General features: G+C 37.2%; 1 pseudogene; it reads right to left on the minus strand.

Moving 5' to 3' along the window:
* Nucleotides 1-16753: 16753 nt before the first annotated feature.
* LOC122454670 lies at nucleotides 16754-16932 on the minus strand (annotated as a pseudogene).
* Between the last annotated feature and the right edge of the window lie 304 nt (nucleotides 16933-17236).

The raw sequence follows: 17236 nt of genomic DNA on the forward strand, positions 1-17236 counted from the left end.
ACATAGTGAACATTTTCACTGGAGAATATGGACTGAAATAACACTAATAAACTTTTCAACACTAATAAGTAATGTTTCTAAAGAATTAATTCTCAGTAAAGATGTTATCAACATTCCTAAAGAGGTTGTATGTTTCATGTTTCATCATCCATCTGCAGATTGATGATGGATTCTCAAAGATGTCCCATGTCCAAAACCCTGGAACCTGTGAATATATCAATTTGCATGATAAAGAAGACTTTGCAGAGGTTAAACATTTTGAGATGGGAGTTATTCTGGATTATCCTGGTGGCCTAATGAATCACAAAGGTCTTATAAGAGGCAGAATAAGGGTAAGAATTGGGGAAGAAAATAATTTTATTTTAAAAAAGGAATACAATGAGTTAGCAATAGGACCAGAGGCTGGAGTGGAGCAGGATAAGCCAAGGGATGTAGGCAGCCTCTGAAAGCTGGGAAAGGCAAGGGAATGGACTGATCACTAAGCCTTCAGAAGGATCCAGGTCCTCCCAATATCCTGATTTTTTAATTCTGACCTCCAGAATTAGAATATATATTTGTTTTGGACTTCCCTGGTGGCTCAGATAGTAAAGAATCCACCTGCAATGTAGGATGCCAGGGTTCGATTCCTGAGTCAGGGAAGATATCCTGGAGAAAGGAATGGCTACCCACTCCAGTATTCTTGCCTGGAGAATTCCATGGACAGAGGAGTCTGGTGGGCTGTAGTCCATGGAGTTGCAAGAGATGAACACAATTGAAGCAACTAGCACATACATATAGACATAGACTACCATTTGGGCAAGGCTCTATGTTACCCAAACATCCTACAGTAGGAGGAGGCTATGAAATCTTCAGTCTTATGCTACCACTATATTTGATCCTCAAACTTCGAAGTTTCCAATAATATAAATACTTGTTTCTCGTTCAAAACATCAAGAGGAGGGAGAGTAATCCAAATATACATCTCTGTGCCACAAGGTCATCCAGTGTTCAGATTCATTCTTTTCATATTCTGACATTGCCTTGTGAGAGGCTTGAATTTTATGACGTTTTGCTCATTTCCATAGCTGGCAATTGATACAGACTATTCTCTGAGAACTTGGCTATAGCTATTGAAAAGAGCATCAGTGCATGGTCTCTCCATATGTCCTGAACTCCCTTTCAGCATAGTGTCTACACTCCAAAGTTAACGTCCAGAAACAGAAAGAAGCCAATATGGAAAAAATTTCTTTCTTTCTTTCTTTATGAACTGGACTCAGAATTCCTAGTCCATCACTTTTATCATACTCCATTTGTCAAGATAATCACAAGTCTCAAACAAAATTGACAAGGTGACAACATAGAATCCAATAAACCTTGTGGGTGCCTGATTATAAGAACATGAGGGATGGGACATATATCTATGTGCCATGTATAGAAGGTACAATCCAACAGGTTCAACATGAGGGGAAGAAAATATATTAAAGAGCAAGAAGCATTTCCCTCCAAAGATGTGATGTGGAAGTTGCATATATCACTTCTCTGCATACCCTTTTGTCTAAAGTTTAGTAAAGTACCCCTTTCTAGGTGACATATGCCAGCTTAAACTCTAATGGAGAGGCAGTTATTACAGTGTTGGTGCAAAAGTAATTGTGGTTTTTGCATTGTTGAAATTTGCCATTTGATATTGGAGTACATTCTTAAATGTGGTTATGTTATACATCATTTTCATGCACATTACTCACTTTTTGTTTTTGTTTTTTTGTTGTTGTTGTTAATGACATTACTTGCTACTTATTTTATATTTATTTTAGACTATAGAAATCATGTTAGACAAAAAGCAAGTTTGAGTCATTTTCTTATCAAGTTCAAAATGGGTCCTAAAGCAGCGAAGACAACTTGCAAGATAAACAATGCACTTGGCTCAGAAACAGCTAAAGAATGTTCAGTGCAGTGATAAGAAGTTTTGCAAAGGAGATTAGAGCCTTGAAGATGAGGAGTGCAGTGGTCAGTCTTTGGAAGTTGACAATGACCGATGGAGAACAATCCTCAAAGCTGATCCTCTTACAACCACAGGAGAAGTTGCTGAAGAACTCAACAATGATCATTCTGTGGTCATTCAGCATTTGATACTTCAAGTTGGAAAGGTGAAAAAGCTCAATAAGTGGATGCCTCATGACTTGACTGCAAAAAAAACAAAAAAAATCATCATTTTGAAGTGTCATATTCTTTTATCCTGTGCAACAATAAAGAACCATTTCTCGAGTACATTGTGACATGTAACAAAAAGTGGATTTTACATGACAACAGGCAATGACTAGCTCAGTAGTTGCACTGAGAAGAAGCCCCAAAGCACTTCCCAAAGCCAAACCTGCACCAAAAAAAGGTCACGGTCACTGTTCCGTGGTCTGTTGCCCATCTGATCCACTATAGCTTTCTGAATCCTTATGAAACTGTTATATCTGAGAAGTATGTTCAGCAAATCAATGAGATGCACCAAAACTGCAATGCCCACAGCCAGCATTGGTCAACAGAAAGGGCCCAATTCTGCTCCAGGACAATGCTTGACTGCACATAGAACAACAGACACTTCAACAGTTGAACGAATTGGGCTAAGAAGTTTTGTCTCATCTGCTATATTCACTTGACCTCTCTCCAACTGACTACCACTTCTTCAAGCATCTTGACAAATTTTTGCAGGGAAAATGTTTCCACAACCAACAGGAAGCTGAACATGCTTTCAAGACCTCGTCAAATCCCAAAGCACAGACTTTTATGCTACAGGAAAAATGAACTTACTTCTCATTGGCAAAAATATGTTGATTTTAATGGTTCTTATTTTGATGGATAAAGATGTGTTTGAGCCTAAGTATAAAGATTTAATTTCATGGTCTGAGACCACAGTTATGCATGCACCAACATAATACTAAGAGGAGGAAAAGAGAACAGACTGTGTCACAATCTTCCACCAGAGTATTGATGCATATCTTTTTTTCCTAAATGCATCACCCCCTCTACAAGGATGAATATTCATTGGAGCTGAAGCTCCAATACTTTGGCCACCTAATGTGAAGAACCAACTCATTGGAAAAGACCCTGATGCTGGGAAAGATTGAAGGCAAAAGGAGAAGGGGGTGACAGAGGATGAGGTGGTTAGATAGCATCACAGACTCAATGGACATGAACTTAAGCAAACTCCAGGAGACGGTGGAGGACAGAGGAGTGCAGCAGTCCATGGGGTCACAAAGAGTCGGACATGACTTAGTAACTGAAGAGCAACCTTTACAAGGAAATCAAATGATGGTGTTATTCATTATATTCAGATCAAATACTAGGATATTTGGGACAAGTCCTCACCACAAGATAAATTATCTATTATTCACACCACGTATATAACTTACTTGGAATAAGATTATTGCAGTTATAATATTTTTTTTCCATTTAGAAAAGTAAAGAATGATCAGGCAGGCAGTCCCTCGTCAGAGCAATGCTATATTGCTAGAAAAGAACCGCAAAGACTCTTTGCCCAACACTAAAGTAAGTTTCTTGCTTAGAACTCATCTCTGCTTATTGGAAAAACTTTATCTCCTTTGTGGCCCCTGGCTTTCTCTTTGAAAAAATGTATTCTTATTGTATATTGTCTCTAGTCACATCTGCATGGATATTAAAGAGATTGCTTTTCTCAGGAGCACAGCCAATGTTTATAGCCTGCTTCTGCTCCCACTGATTTGGGAGCTGGAGAATTTTTGAAGGCTGAATATATGAGTTTCTTAGTTAAACAATTCCTTAAAAAAAAAAAAAAACCTCAGTGAGCTTCTGATGCAATTGTTCCTGTTATTTCCATGTGCTTGAAACCACCTCCAAGGCTCTTTTCTGGAGATAATTATTAAACCTGGTCTTATGGAATGGCTCTGTCTTCAGTTGGTGAATAACCTGTGCTATCATTTTAATGATGGCTCTATTGAAAACATAAAACCATATAAAACAATAGGCTTATTTGGAAAGCAACACCCTTAATCTGCTCATTGGCACAAATCATCTACAGATTCATTTGTTGTGCTGAGAATTCTTAAGCGGCCCTGGTAGAAAGGGTCTATACAGCAGGGTTATTTCCGACTGCTAGGATGATAAAAAAAAAAAAAAAATCAGATCCTTCATTTCAGAATTCCTTCTATTCCCTTCAATCTCTGCTTGAAAATTGTCTGGTTCTTGCTTGAGTTCATTAATTCTTGAAATAAGCTGGCTAAATGCAGCAATAAACAGCTAACACATGGCAACTTTTTTGCTCTTTCCAATAGCTTCTCTTAGACCTGCAGGCTCCTTAGGCAAGCGGTGTGCTCTTCCAGTTACCAGAGGTGACATTTTATGACTGCAATGTGACACCCCCACTTTTTGTTGTTTTTGTTGTTAGGCTTTTGTGGCAGGCAGCAAGCCTTCCAATACACAAGTCTTTATTGGCTAGAGTAAAGAATAATTTGTTAAAGAAATAAATTTCATCATTTTTGTGTCTAAACACAATACATGTATATTGTAGGTCCAGGAATTCAGTGCTCCATAAAACAGTACAGGCACCCAGCAAATTCGCTTTGCTATCTACACCACAGTTGGTCCTAAAGAAAATCAACCCTGAATATTCATCAGGAAGTCAGAAGGACTGATGCTGAAGATGAAGCTCCAACACTTGGCCACCTGATGCAAAGAGTCGACTCATTGGAAAAGTCCCTGATGCTGGGAAAGAGTGAAGGCAGAAGGAGCAGAGGGTAACAGAGGATGAGATGGCTGGATGGCATCACAAATTCATTGGACATGAACTTGGGCAAATTCTGGGAGATGGTGAGAGACAGAGAGGCCTGGTATGTATGCTTCAGTCCATGGGATCACAAAAAGTTGGACATGATTTGGTGACTGGACAACAGCAATCCACATCACAAAGCTATAAATGTTCTGGTCATTGCTGTTTCCATTTGGGAGCAAGGTAAAGAAAGAGTGAGTTATTGGCAGTCATATTTAAGATGTATTTGATGCTGTGTCCCTTTAGTAAGAATTTAGGCATTAGGCACACCTAGCCACAAGGGAAGCTGAGAAGTTCAATCTCCAGCTTAATGGCCATGAACCTAAGCCATGAACATAACTGATCTGAGTGAGAGCCAGTTGGCTCTTACTGATGTGAATGCAAATATCATATTTAATCTTTGCTATTGAACAGTATCACATTAACCGTCTGAGAACATTTAATAGGAAGTTCTTGAAAAGGGCACTAAATAATCATTGTTTCTCCTATTATTTGAAATATAATAATAGTTGATTTTTCCACCATTTCTGTTTTTGTTTAGTCACAATTCATTTTCCGACTCTTGTGACCCCATGGACTGTGGCCTGTCAGGCTCTTCTGTACATGGGATTTACCAAGCAAGAACCCACCTGCCAATGCAGGAAATGTAAGAGACATGGGTTCGATCCCTGGGTCAGGAAGACCCCTGAAGGAGGGCATGGTAACCCACTCTGGTATTCTTGCCTAGAGAATCCCATGGACAGAGGTGCCCAGTGGGTTGCAGTCCATAGGGTCATACAGAGTCAGACACGGCTGAAGCAACTTAGCACAATTTGGATTACAGACTATTGACAGACAGCATTTGTTATCAGAGTTACGTTTGTTTTCGTCTCTGTTTACAAATTATTTCCAAACAATATTATAAACCTTGTAAACCCTTTTGCTGAAGGAATTAAACAGTATCCAAAAGACACCAATATTCTTGTATATTGAATTAATTTTCCCTAAAGCTATAGGTTTTTGACAAATAGCCTACTTATCAAATGTTTTTGCAGTGACAGGAAATGCTCAGCATCTTTCTAGCCTGCAGTTTCTCCCATACTGCTGGGAGTAGCCAGATGATACAAATCTGTCCAATGAAGAGGGTGTAAAAGTCTCCTAGTTTTGCTTTTCTGACGATAACAACCTGACTCACAATCTATTTTGTCCCATTTATAGCTTTTCCACCTACAATAACATCTTGACACATGGATCTAAATCAGCCTCATGTCAATCATTAGCCAGGGTGGATGAAGAGGAAAGTCAGCCTACTGAGAATCAGAGAATGCAAAGACAGAAAGAACAGGGCCCATGGTATGATCCCTAAGAATGTACACCAAGCATGCTTTCTCTCTCTCTGGACTCTCCTTGTTACGTATGGTAAATTCCTTTTAAATTTAAGTGCAGTTACTTGATTTTTAGTAGATCATTCCTAATACAATGTGGCTGTGGTGTGTTCTATGTAAACCTTCCAGAACTGGTGAACATTAGCCTACCATGGTCTCTTGCCTGTGATTTTACCTAAATTAATCATGTATCCCAGTAACTGCTCTTTGTTTCATTCCTTCTGCCTGATGTGGGCTGCTGTTTGTTAACTAAGAGAATCTGGTGGAAATGGCATTGTGTCAGTCCCTGGCCTAAGTTTAAGAAGGCCTGGCAGGTTCTGTGTTTGCTTTTTGGAAATCAGAACTATCATGTAAGGGATCCTCCAACCCTGACAGAAGATCCCCAGGGAGCAATCAAGCAGAGCACTCATGTGGAAAGCGAGACCATCTGAGATGACATGGGAAAAGAAAACCCAACCTCTGGCAACTGGTAAGAGAAATGCAGACACACAAGTGACCACTGTCAAGACAAGAAGAATATATGCCTAGGTGGGCCCAATCAGTATTGAACAATGGTGAAAAATTATAAAATGGTCATTAAGTCACCAAATTTTGAATAGTGAATTTTGGTATAAGAGATTAACACAATAGAAATTGACACAGAGGGAGATGCTTCTGTAACAGAAACCTGAAATTAAGTAACATTGAATTTTGAAACTGGATAGCAGGCAAAGATCTGAAGGGAAACTGCTAATAAATTCTGAAAGGACAGTGAGAAAATTTCTATCACAAATCTTAATTAAGTAGATATGAGTTAAGTGCAGAATAATCAGCAAAATTCTTGAATGCATTAAAGTGGAAGATAGAAATTCCTCACATTGAGTTAGTGGATATGGCTATGAAATTTCCAGACAGGATATTGAAAGTGCCAGTTGGCTCCTATTAACTGCCTAGAATAAAATAGTGAAGGGGTGAGATGAGCTATAGAAGGAATTGTTCATGTTTAAATCATACTTTAGAGGAAACATGAAAAAGTCAGTGTTACTGAGTTCAAAACTGTTTCTCACCCCCAGTCTCTCTCTCTTGGTAAAAATCTCCAGGTAAGAAATATTATTAAAATAAATACTAAATGTATGGTCTTGCCATTAAAAATAGCTTTAAGTCAGGGTGTGGTTCTTAGAGTTTTTAGTGATATTAAAAAAATGTCAACTGGATACCTAATTCTCAAGGAGGAAAACATGACTTTTGGAAATCTTATATGTATTCCTATTAGTCCCTAAGATAATAATTATTCTAAGAATCCTGATAGCATTATACCTCAGCACCCTGATTCTCAGTCTAAAGTAGAAGGGTGAGACTCAAAAAGAGATGTTGTGTGGTGTTGTCTTTGTATAATGGAGTGGATTATGAGACCTGAGAGATATACAGTTTTGTGAAAGAATTTTATAAACTTAAGAGAAAGATAGTAACAAGAAACCCCAAATTAAAAGATATATAAATTTTAAATATACTCAAATTTCTCAGGCAGGGAACAGGCTAAAAAGACACTGAGATGAAAAAGAAAAACTGTTCTTATGGAAAAGGAAAGATGACTCAGAGAGTTCTCAGGAAACTTGGAGCAGAACTGGAACCTCATCAAGTAATTGTTATCATGTACCTGATTGTTGCTGTTAATCGCTAAGTCATGTCTGACTATTTGTGACCTCATGGACTGCAGCACTCCAGGTTTCTCTGTTCTATGGCATCACCTGGAGTTTGCTCAAACACATGTCCATTGAATTGGTGATGCTCTCCAATGATCTCATCCTCTGCCGTCCCCTTCTTCTCCTGCCTCCAATCTTTCCCAGAGTCAACGTCTTTTCCAATGAGTCAGCTCTTTGCATCACGTGGCCAAAGTATTGGAGCTTCAGCTTCAACATCAGTCCTTCCAGTGAATATTCAGGGTTGATTTCCTTTAGGATTGATTGCTTAGACCTCCTTGAGGTCTAAGCAACTCTCAAGACTCCTCCAAATACCACAATTTGAAAACATCAAATCTTTAGCGCTCAGCCTTCTTTATGTTCCAACACTTGCATCCATACATGACTAGTGGCAAAACCGTAGCTTTGACTAGATGGACCTTTGTCAGCAAAGTGATGTCTCTGCTTTTTAATATGCTGTCTAGGTTTGTCATAGCTTTTCTTCCAAGGAGCAAGCATCTTTTAATTTCATGGCTGCATTTACTGTTCACACTGATTTTGGAGCCAAAAAATATTAAGTCTGTCACTGTTTCCATCTTTTCTCCATCTATTTGCCATGAAGTGATGGGACCAGATGCCATGATCTTAGCTTTTTGAATGTTTAATTTTAAGCCAGCTTTTTCACTCTTCTCTTTCACCTTCATCAAGTGGCTCTTTAGTTCCTCTTCAGTTTCTCTCATTAGAGTGGTATCATCTGCATATGTGAGGTTGTTGATATTTCTACCAGCAATCTTGATTCCAGCTTGCAATTCATTCAGCTCACTGTTTTGCATAATATACTCTGCATATAAGTCATGCCACATCTTGGCAAGTCATGTTTGGCAACACTTGGCATTACTTGCCATGTACCTGATTAGATTTCAGAATAACAAGGAAATATTTCTGGCTCTGTGCCTTTTACAATCTCTCTTTGTGAAAATTGTCTGGTTTTGCTTTCCTGTCCCAATCTCAACTTTGCATACTGGATTGTGTGTGTAAGTTAACTTGTCTACCTAGTTTAAAGGATTTCAGATAAAGCGCTCTGACAGCTGAGGATCCTTATACACAACTGGACCTCATGATATTCCAAATCTCAAGCGTGACATCCTGACTCTGCAATACAAAGAGACATCTGCTGTTTTGGGGTGGGGAATAGGGAAAGTGAGTGTATTTTAATATGGGGGAGAAATGTGAATCCTTCAGAGACAAATGATGTACCACAATTATCTATTAAATGATGATTCCAAATGAACTATGCTTTCAGTATCAGATTCTTGTATTGTCTCCTTCTGAAACTGGGATGGGCCTGAGGGTTACTTATAGGAGTGGAAGGTGGCAAAAATGATATCAAGCCAAATCTCTTAGAAGGCCTAGACATTACTGCATTTGGGCTCTTGGACTATGACCACATAAGCATTTTTTTTTTCCCTAGCAGGCAGGAGAGATACAGTGGTTGGGTCAAAGGATTGAGAGAGGAAAATAAGAGAAAGATCATTCAGTGAGACTCCAACTAATCCTCCAGCTTTCAAGACCAGCAGATTCTTTCAGGTGAGCATAGCACAGGTTGTAGGATCTGTGAAATAAACTGTTATTTTTTAAATAATAATGAAAATATAACAATCAATAATCAACTTTTCAGCCATTAGTTTGAGTTTATTCATTATGCAGCAGTAGATAATCATGATATCTTGCCCCTATGATCCTTTTATTTCTTAATCTTAGATATGATACCAGTGTTACAGCAGACTTATGGTCACTAGAAGGAAGCAGGAATGAGGATAAAAATCACATGATAAGAATCAGAAAAGGAAAAGGGAGAGATAACCTGGTTATGTGCTTTTATCATGGAGATCCTACACCAGTTCTATGCTGTCTTTTTCTGGACTTCTCTCATTATATGAGAGAAACTCCTTTTCCTGGAAGCCATGTTAAATCAATTTGTAGTAGATCACATTCTTTCCTAATAAAATCTGCCTAAGCTACACTATGATATGGGGCTTATCATATGAGTTACTCTGGTACCTCAGCTGATGAAGAATCCACCTGCAATGCAGAAGACCCTGGTCTGAATCCTGGGTTGGGAAGATCCCCTGGAGACTGGATAGGCTACCCACCCCAATACTCATGGGCTTTGCTGGCAGCTCAGATGTTAAAGAATCCACCTACAATGCGGGAGACATGGGTCTGATCCCTGAGCTGGGAAAATTCCCTGAAGGAAGGCATGGCAACCCACTCCAGTATTCTTGCCTGGAGAATCCCCATGGGCAGAGGAGCCTGGAAGGCTACAGACCATGTGGTCGCAAAGAGTCGAATGCTGAGTGAACACGACTGAACACACACAGCATATGCTATGTTATATTTAAAGTCCCTGCTTTTGGTGAGGATTATTCTTGCCTGGAGAATCCCAGGGATGGGGGAGCCTGGTGGGCTGCCATCTATGGGGTCGCACAGAGTCGGACACGACTGAAGCGACTTAGCAGCAGCATATTATATGACTATGAATATAAGCCGCATAACCTATACTTCAAAAACATAGATTCCGGGAACAAGACACTAAAATAGCAATCATAACACCGGGTTCATGAATTATGTTTTGAAACATGAACTCATGGAACAAAAGAGCATGAAAATGTCTTTTGGTCTCTAGGCAGGTTTGATGAACAAGCAAACCAAAATATTATGCTAGGACCTATATGGAACTATTAGGAGATTTGAGACTAGTCATTCTTCTTCTCTGTAAATGGAAATTAGCCAGAACAATATTGTTTCTCCTTTTGTTTCATTTATTTTTAACCTTCTATTGTTACTGTGATGCGCTTACCAGCAGTGTCTATCCAGGAGAATTTTAAAAGTTAATAAAGCAGTAACAAAAGGGTTCCAGCTAAATGTGAAAAAAATGAAGACAACCAGATTACCCAGGGAAAACTAAAAAATAAAAAGTGTTTTCATAATATTGAATTTTTTTCTCCATATTACAGCTTTGCTTAATAGCAGAAAATAAAATATTGTGAGTGAGCAAATATTCAATTTCAAATATCTAGCACATTAGAATACTACCTCAACAGCGGTGGTTTATTATGCAGATAATATGGGCCACAGTATCTTATTTCTTAATTATGAAATATTTTGCTTGAGAGTAGATTTGATTAAATTTGTGAGGTCTAGAACAATTTATTAAAATCAGAGCATCCAAATCATGAAGAAGTTAACACTCACCAGCTTCTGAGAAAATATTATCTCCATTACAGTCACATTTATTAAAGGAATTTCTTTTGATTAGGCTTTGTCATCTTCAATGGAAATTTTCAGGGCCATTGAAAAATTGCACACATTATTTTCTGTGTCATTCTAAATTCTTTAGAGAGTGAATAAGGAAGCTGAATGGCTCTGTTAGACATTTCTCAGTCATCTTTATATAAATGGGTCATAGTTTTAAATAGGATATGTCAAATTGGAACGATGTGAACGAAATTATACCTAAATTTCACTGTATCATCTGCCTAATGAATTCTTAGCAGGGGGTCACTGTGTCATCAAATACTAATTGCAATTCATTTTTGAAAATGTCAAAATCAATGCATATTTTTCAACTGAAGCGGAGGTGAAAAATTAGCCCTCAAGAAATACTGAAAAAGAGGTAGCTGAACAATGGCCATAGGTATTCAGTGTCTATAGCAAATAAAAAATCTATTTACTAATGTCTGATATATAATTTGTTGCTAAATTCAAGCTCCTTTTTTATTTAGTTCCATACCTGGGTTTTGAACAAGGATACATAATTAAAATAATCAAGCTACTGAAATATCTTCGACCTTTCAAATGCCCCATAACTTATGTTTTCCTATGTGCATAAAACTTATATTTCATGCAATAGTTATATTATTGCAGTGTTGACCTTTTCTGATTTTGATTATCTATTATTTTTTATCTCTTTTACTCTTTACCAGTTTGAAATTGTACATTCTATTTTAAATGTTCAGTTTCTTAGTTAGAAACTTTACATGTACATTTTACTAACCAAATTTCATAAAATTAGATCTGCATTCTCCTTCTGAGCAATATAAAATATTATTAGGATTTCATGCCTTCTGAGCCATCTTTCTTCTTTTTTTTTTTTTTTTAATTTTTTTTTTTATTTTTTTTATTAGTTGGAGGCTAATTACTTCACAACATTTCAGTGGGTTTTGTCATACATTGATATGAATCAGCCATAGATTTATACTTATTCCCCATCCCGATCCCCCCTCCCACCTCCCTCTCCACTCGATTCTAAAATGGCATTGTGTCTGCATTTTAATTCCATCTTTATAACCCCCAAAATCTAGCATCAAATATTTGTTTAGTGTTAATACTTGTTTAGATTCACCACCATTTTTACCTATTTCTGATATTACAGTAAGATATATGCCTATTTCTGAATGCTATCACTTAAAAAAATACAATAACTTCACTGAAAGTCTGTTAACATTAGGCTCTATGCTCTTGTTTATTTATAACATTTTTATTTTTCCTCAATTTTGTTTTATGGTTATTTGTGTATACAATTCTAGGCTGAGAATTATTTTCTTCCATCTTTTCTTCAAGGAAATTATTTAATTTCCATTTTTTTCATTGAAAATTCTGTTCTCATTTAATTGCCATGTTTTCAGGAAATCTAAATGAACATTATATATATATATATTTTTTTGATCTGGACTGTTATATTTTATTGTGAATTATACTTTTCATCAGGGCAGCATTGCTGGATTTTTATTTATTACACTCTGAGTAATGCTTTCTAGTTTTGCTTTTAATAGCTTGATACATATTAGCATATCCTTTTTATTTGTAAAGTTTCTATGTCATTTTGTTCTATGTATCAAGTCTCTTGTAAATAATAAATAATTCTATTGCTTAAATATTTTTAAAACAAGTTTAAATTTATGTTTATGTTAATATATTTGAGCTTCTAACATCAATTTACATTAAAAATATTTTTTCTGTTGTCCTTACCAGTTTCCATTTTTTGATGCATGTGTAACATGTTAAGGCCATCAGCTCATAATTAGCCTCCAACTAATAAAAATAAATGAAAAAAAAATGAACATTATATTTTAAAATCTTTTCCTTACATTTGATACTTCATAATTTTATCTTTGCTGACAAAGGTCCATGTAATCAAAGCTATGGTTTTTCTAGTAGTCATGTATAGATGTGAGAGTTGGACCATAAAGAAGACTGAGCTTTGAAGAATTAATACTTTTGAACTGTGGTGTTGGAGAAGTCTCTTGAGAGTCCCTTGAACTGCAAAGAGACCAAATCAGTCAATTGTAAAGGAAATCAATCCTGACTATTTATTGGAAGGACTGATGCTAAAGCTGAAACTCTAATACTTTGGCCACCTGATGCGAAGAGTCCGCTCATTAGAAAAGACCCTGATGCTGGGATAGATTGAAGGAGGCAGGAGAAGGGGACAAAGGATGAGATCGTTGGATGGCATCACCGACTCCACGGACTTGAGTTTGAACAAATTCTGGGAGATGGCGAGGGACAAGCCTGGCATGCTGCAGTCTATGGGTCACAAAGAGTCAGACACAGCTGAGCGACTGAACAACAACAATAATTTTACCTGAATGTATTTGGATTTATTCAACAAATCTTTGTTGTTGTTATTTAGTTGCTAAGTTGTGTCTGACTCTTTTGAAACTCCGTGGACTGTACCCTACCAGGCTTCTCTGTCAATGGGCTTCCCCAGGCAAGAATACTGGAGTGGGTTGCCATTTCCTTTTCCAGGGAATCTTCCCACTCCAGGGATCAAACTCATGTCACCTGCATTGGCAGGCGGGTTCTTTACCACTGAGCCACCAGGGAAATGTTTGCTAAGTCATTAACTGTTCTAAGACTGTTGGATGCATCAGTTTTGGAATCATGTTGCCTCAATTTGGGGAATGACATCCTCCATCAATTCTGGACATAGCTCAGCTGGTATTCCTTAACAATGATTCCTTCTCTCACACTCCATGGCTTCCTAGACCTTTTCTAAGATATGTGTTAGACAGTATTGATCTGCATACATGTCTCTCAAACTGTCTTTCATAATCTTCCATCGTTGCCTTTCTGCCGTAATCACTGAATATGTCTTTTTGCTGATATATATACATATATAGATAGATAGATATAGATATAGTTGTGTCTTCTCTTAGGCTGAATCTAAAATGCTGTTTTATTATATTAATTTTAGGCATTTCTTATTTCTTAATACAATTATTTAGAGCTATAAATTTCAATCAGAGAATTGCTTTAAGTACATCATGTAATTTTACTATAACTCTTCATTTTCATTTATCTCTAAATATTTTCAAATTTCCATTCTAATTTCCCATTTGATCCACTGGCATTTAAGAATAGGTTGTTTAATTTTCATACAGTTGCAAGTTTCCTCCTAATAATGATTTACAATTTTATAGAGGGTAGAGAATATATTTTGTATTATTTCAATGCTTTTTTTATTTTTATTGATGCTATTTTTAGGGCTCCACATATGGTTTATCATGGATAATGTTTCTGGTGCACTTGAGAAATGTGTACTGTGCTTTGCTGAGTGGAGTGTTCTATAGATGTCTCTTCAGTTTACTTAGTTTATACTGCTGTTGTAGCTTTCCATTTCCTTGTCGATCCGCCTAGTTTTTCCATCCTTATTGAAAGAGGAATATTAAAATCTCAAACTAAAGTTTTGAATAACCTATTTTCCTTTGATTTTGTCAGTTTTATCCTAATGCACTTTGGAACTTTGTTGAATATTGTTATATATACTTAATTTTAAAAATATATTCCTGTTCAATTTACTCAACATTATATACTCTCCCTCTTATCTCTAGTAACATGCCTTGTTTTAAAGTTTTACCTTTTTAATACTAATAAAGCCATTTCAGCTCTCATTATTGTTCTTCACATAGTGAATCTTTTTCTAGTATTTTTCTTTCAATATGCCTTTATGTGAATCTAAATTGTCTCCCTTGTAAACAGCATAGTTGGATGTTGATTTTATTTATCAAATTTCACAGTCTTTGACTTTCAGTTGTTTTATACAACCATTCACATTTAATGCTATTATTGATATGGCTGGATATATATGTGTCCAATTTTTCTTTTCTTTTGTTTCTATATGACTCATGTTTTTGTACTTCTGTTCTTTTTAAACTGTGTTCCTTTTTTTAAATAAATATATTCGAGTGCAATATTTTAACTTCTTAAATGATATTTAATTACATTGTTTAGTTATTTTTGTGGTTGTTCTATGGATTAAAAGTGGCTATTAAAACCACCAAAATCAGCTTCACATTTGCACTGACTTGAATGCAGTAAAAGTTAGAAACTTTATATACCTCCACTCTCTCCTCCATTTGTGTCTGCTGTTATTCTCATAGGTATTAGATTTATATATAACCTACACTTGGAAAAGACCCTGATGCTGGGAAAGATTGAAGACAGGAGGAGAAGGGTACAATAGAGGATGAGATGGTGGGATGGCTTCACTGACTCAATGGACATGAGTTTGAGCAAGCTCCAGAGTTGGTGATGGACAGGGATGCCTGGTGTGCTGCAGTCCATGGGGTCGCAAAGAGGTGGACATGACTGAGCAACTGAACTGATAACCTACCAACATATTGTTAAAATTGTCATTTCATATAATCTTATGGTTTTTTAGAAATCTTATGGCTTTTTAGAGAGAGAAGAGAGAGAAGCTTACCTGGTAGCTCAGCTGGTAAAGAACCGGCCTGACATGCAGGAGACCCACCACCCATTCCTGTATTCTTGGGCTTACCTGGTGGCTCAGACGATAAAAAAATCTGTCTGCAATACGAGAGACCTGGGTTCAGTCCCCTGGGTTGAGAGGATCCCCTGGAGGAGTGCATGGCAACCCACTCCAGTATTCTTGCTTTGAGAATCTCCATGGACAGAGGAACCTGGCGGGCTACAGTCCATGGGGTCACAAAGAGTAGGACATGACTGAGGAAATAAACACTTAGAGAAAGAGAGAGTTTATAATTCATTATGTTAACCTTCTAATTCATTTCTGTTTATCTTCATTCTTTATGTGAACTCCAGTTACTGTTGAAAAAATCATTTTTCAATACAGTTTTCTTTCTTTTTTGGTAATAATTGAATTTATTTTTATTTTTGGTAAATATAGTTTGTTTTTAATACCCTAAACACACTTTTATAAATAATAGACTATAAAGGTTTGGAAGAGTAAATGGCAAAATTGGAGCCATTGAGCCATTTTTAGCAACACAGCTTTTTTCGGGGGTGGGGGCTATTTACAGAAAACACTGAAATTATCTACAGTAGTTTTCAGTTAATTCTGTCCTCATAGTTTCCATGGAAATATACATATATATATATATACATATATATATATATATAATTTTTTTCTAAATGAAGAAAGATGTGAGTGTCATGGGGTGGGTATACCGTGACCAACTTAGGTCACAAAGAAGCATACTGCTTTCCTGGTGTCAGAGCACCCATTTATTTCCAGAGTCAGTTTCTAGTAACAGCATCTTTGCTTGATATTGGTGATTTTGTTGTTTATTTTTTCTAGTGACTGGTTGAACTATCTCCATGAACTCTATTCCCCTTGCTTTATGCTGCCTTTAATGCCCCAGTTCAGATTTTTTTGTTTGTTTTCATCTTTTAAACTGGCTACTTAGAGTCACCACTGGGTTGGTATATGCTTCTCATTGGTCACAGGTTGCACCTAAGCCACTTTAGTCAGTTAGATTTTTTTTTTTTCCTCTTTGACTCTTATTTATGTGACTTAGAAGCTGCTACAGGGAGTTTATATTTTTTTTTTTTTTTTCGCTAAGCTACCACTGTTGAACCCGCCCAGCCCACCTCGCAAACAGTCAGTCTGCTTTTGATAGACATAGATTATTCCCCGAAGGGGGTGCACCGTTCCTGGAAGTACTGCAATACCAGGTCGATGCGTGGAGTGGACGGAGCAAGCTCCTATTCCAACTCCCAGCTCCAAAAATCCATTGAGTTTATATTTTTTGCTTCATATTCAGACAATGACTGATTGCTTGCGGGGGTTGTTCTCTGACCACTCCTGAGAAGGTGAATCCTTGAACATGCACAGTCCTGCAGACTGACAGGGATGTATGCAATTTTATTTTTGTCTGACTTCCTAAGAGTTGCCCCTAAGTAAGAGAAGTTCATGCTTCAGCCAATTTTCATTAGAGATTGTGCTTAAGGTCCTTGTGCCTGCAAGGCTTCTTCCTTGCATTGATGGATCTGTGTGTCAGCTGGGAAATTATTTTGAACTAATTCATGTCCTGCTCTGCTGCTCAGCAGGTCAACCCATCCCATGCCACGTGGCTTTTCCCAACCCCCAGGGGTCAGAGGCTCCTTTGATGCCAGGATTA

The sequence above is a fragment of the Cervus canadensis genome, chromosome 16 (assembly GCF_019320065.1).
Source record: "Cervus canadensis isolate Bull #8, Minnesota chromosome 16, ASM1932006v1, whole genome shotgun sequence".
In the NCBI taxonomy this organism is placed as follows: domain Eukaryota; kingdom Metazoa; phylum Chordata; class Mammalia; order Artiodactyla; family Cervidae; genus Cervus; species Cervus canadensis.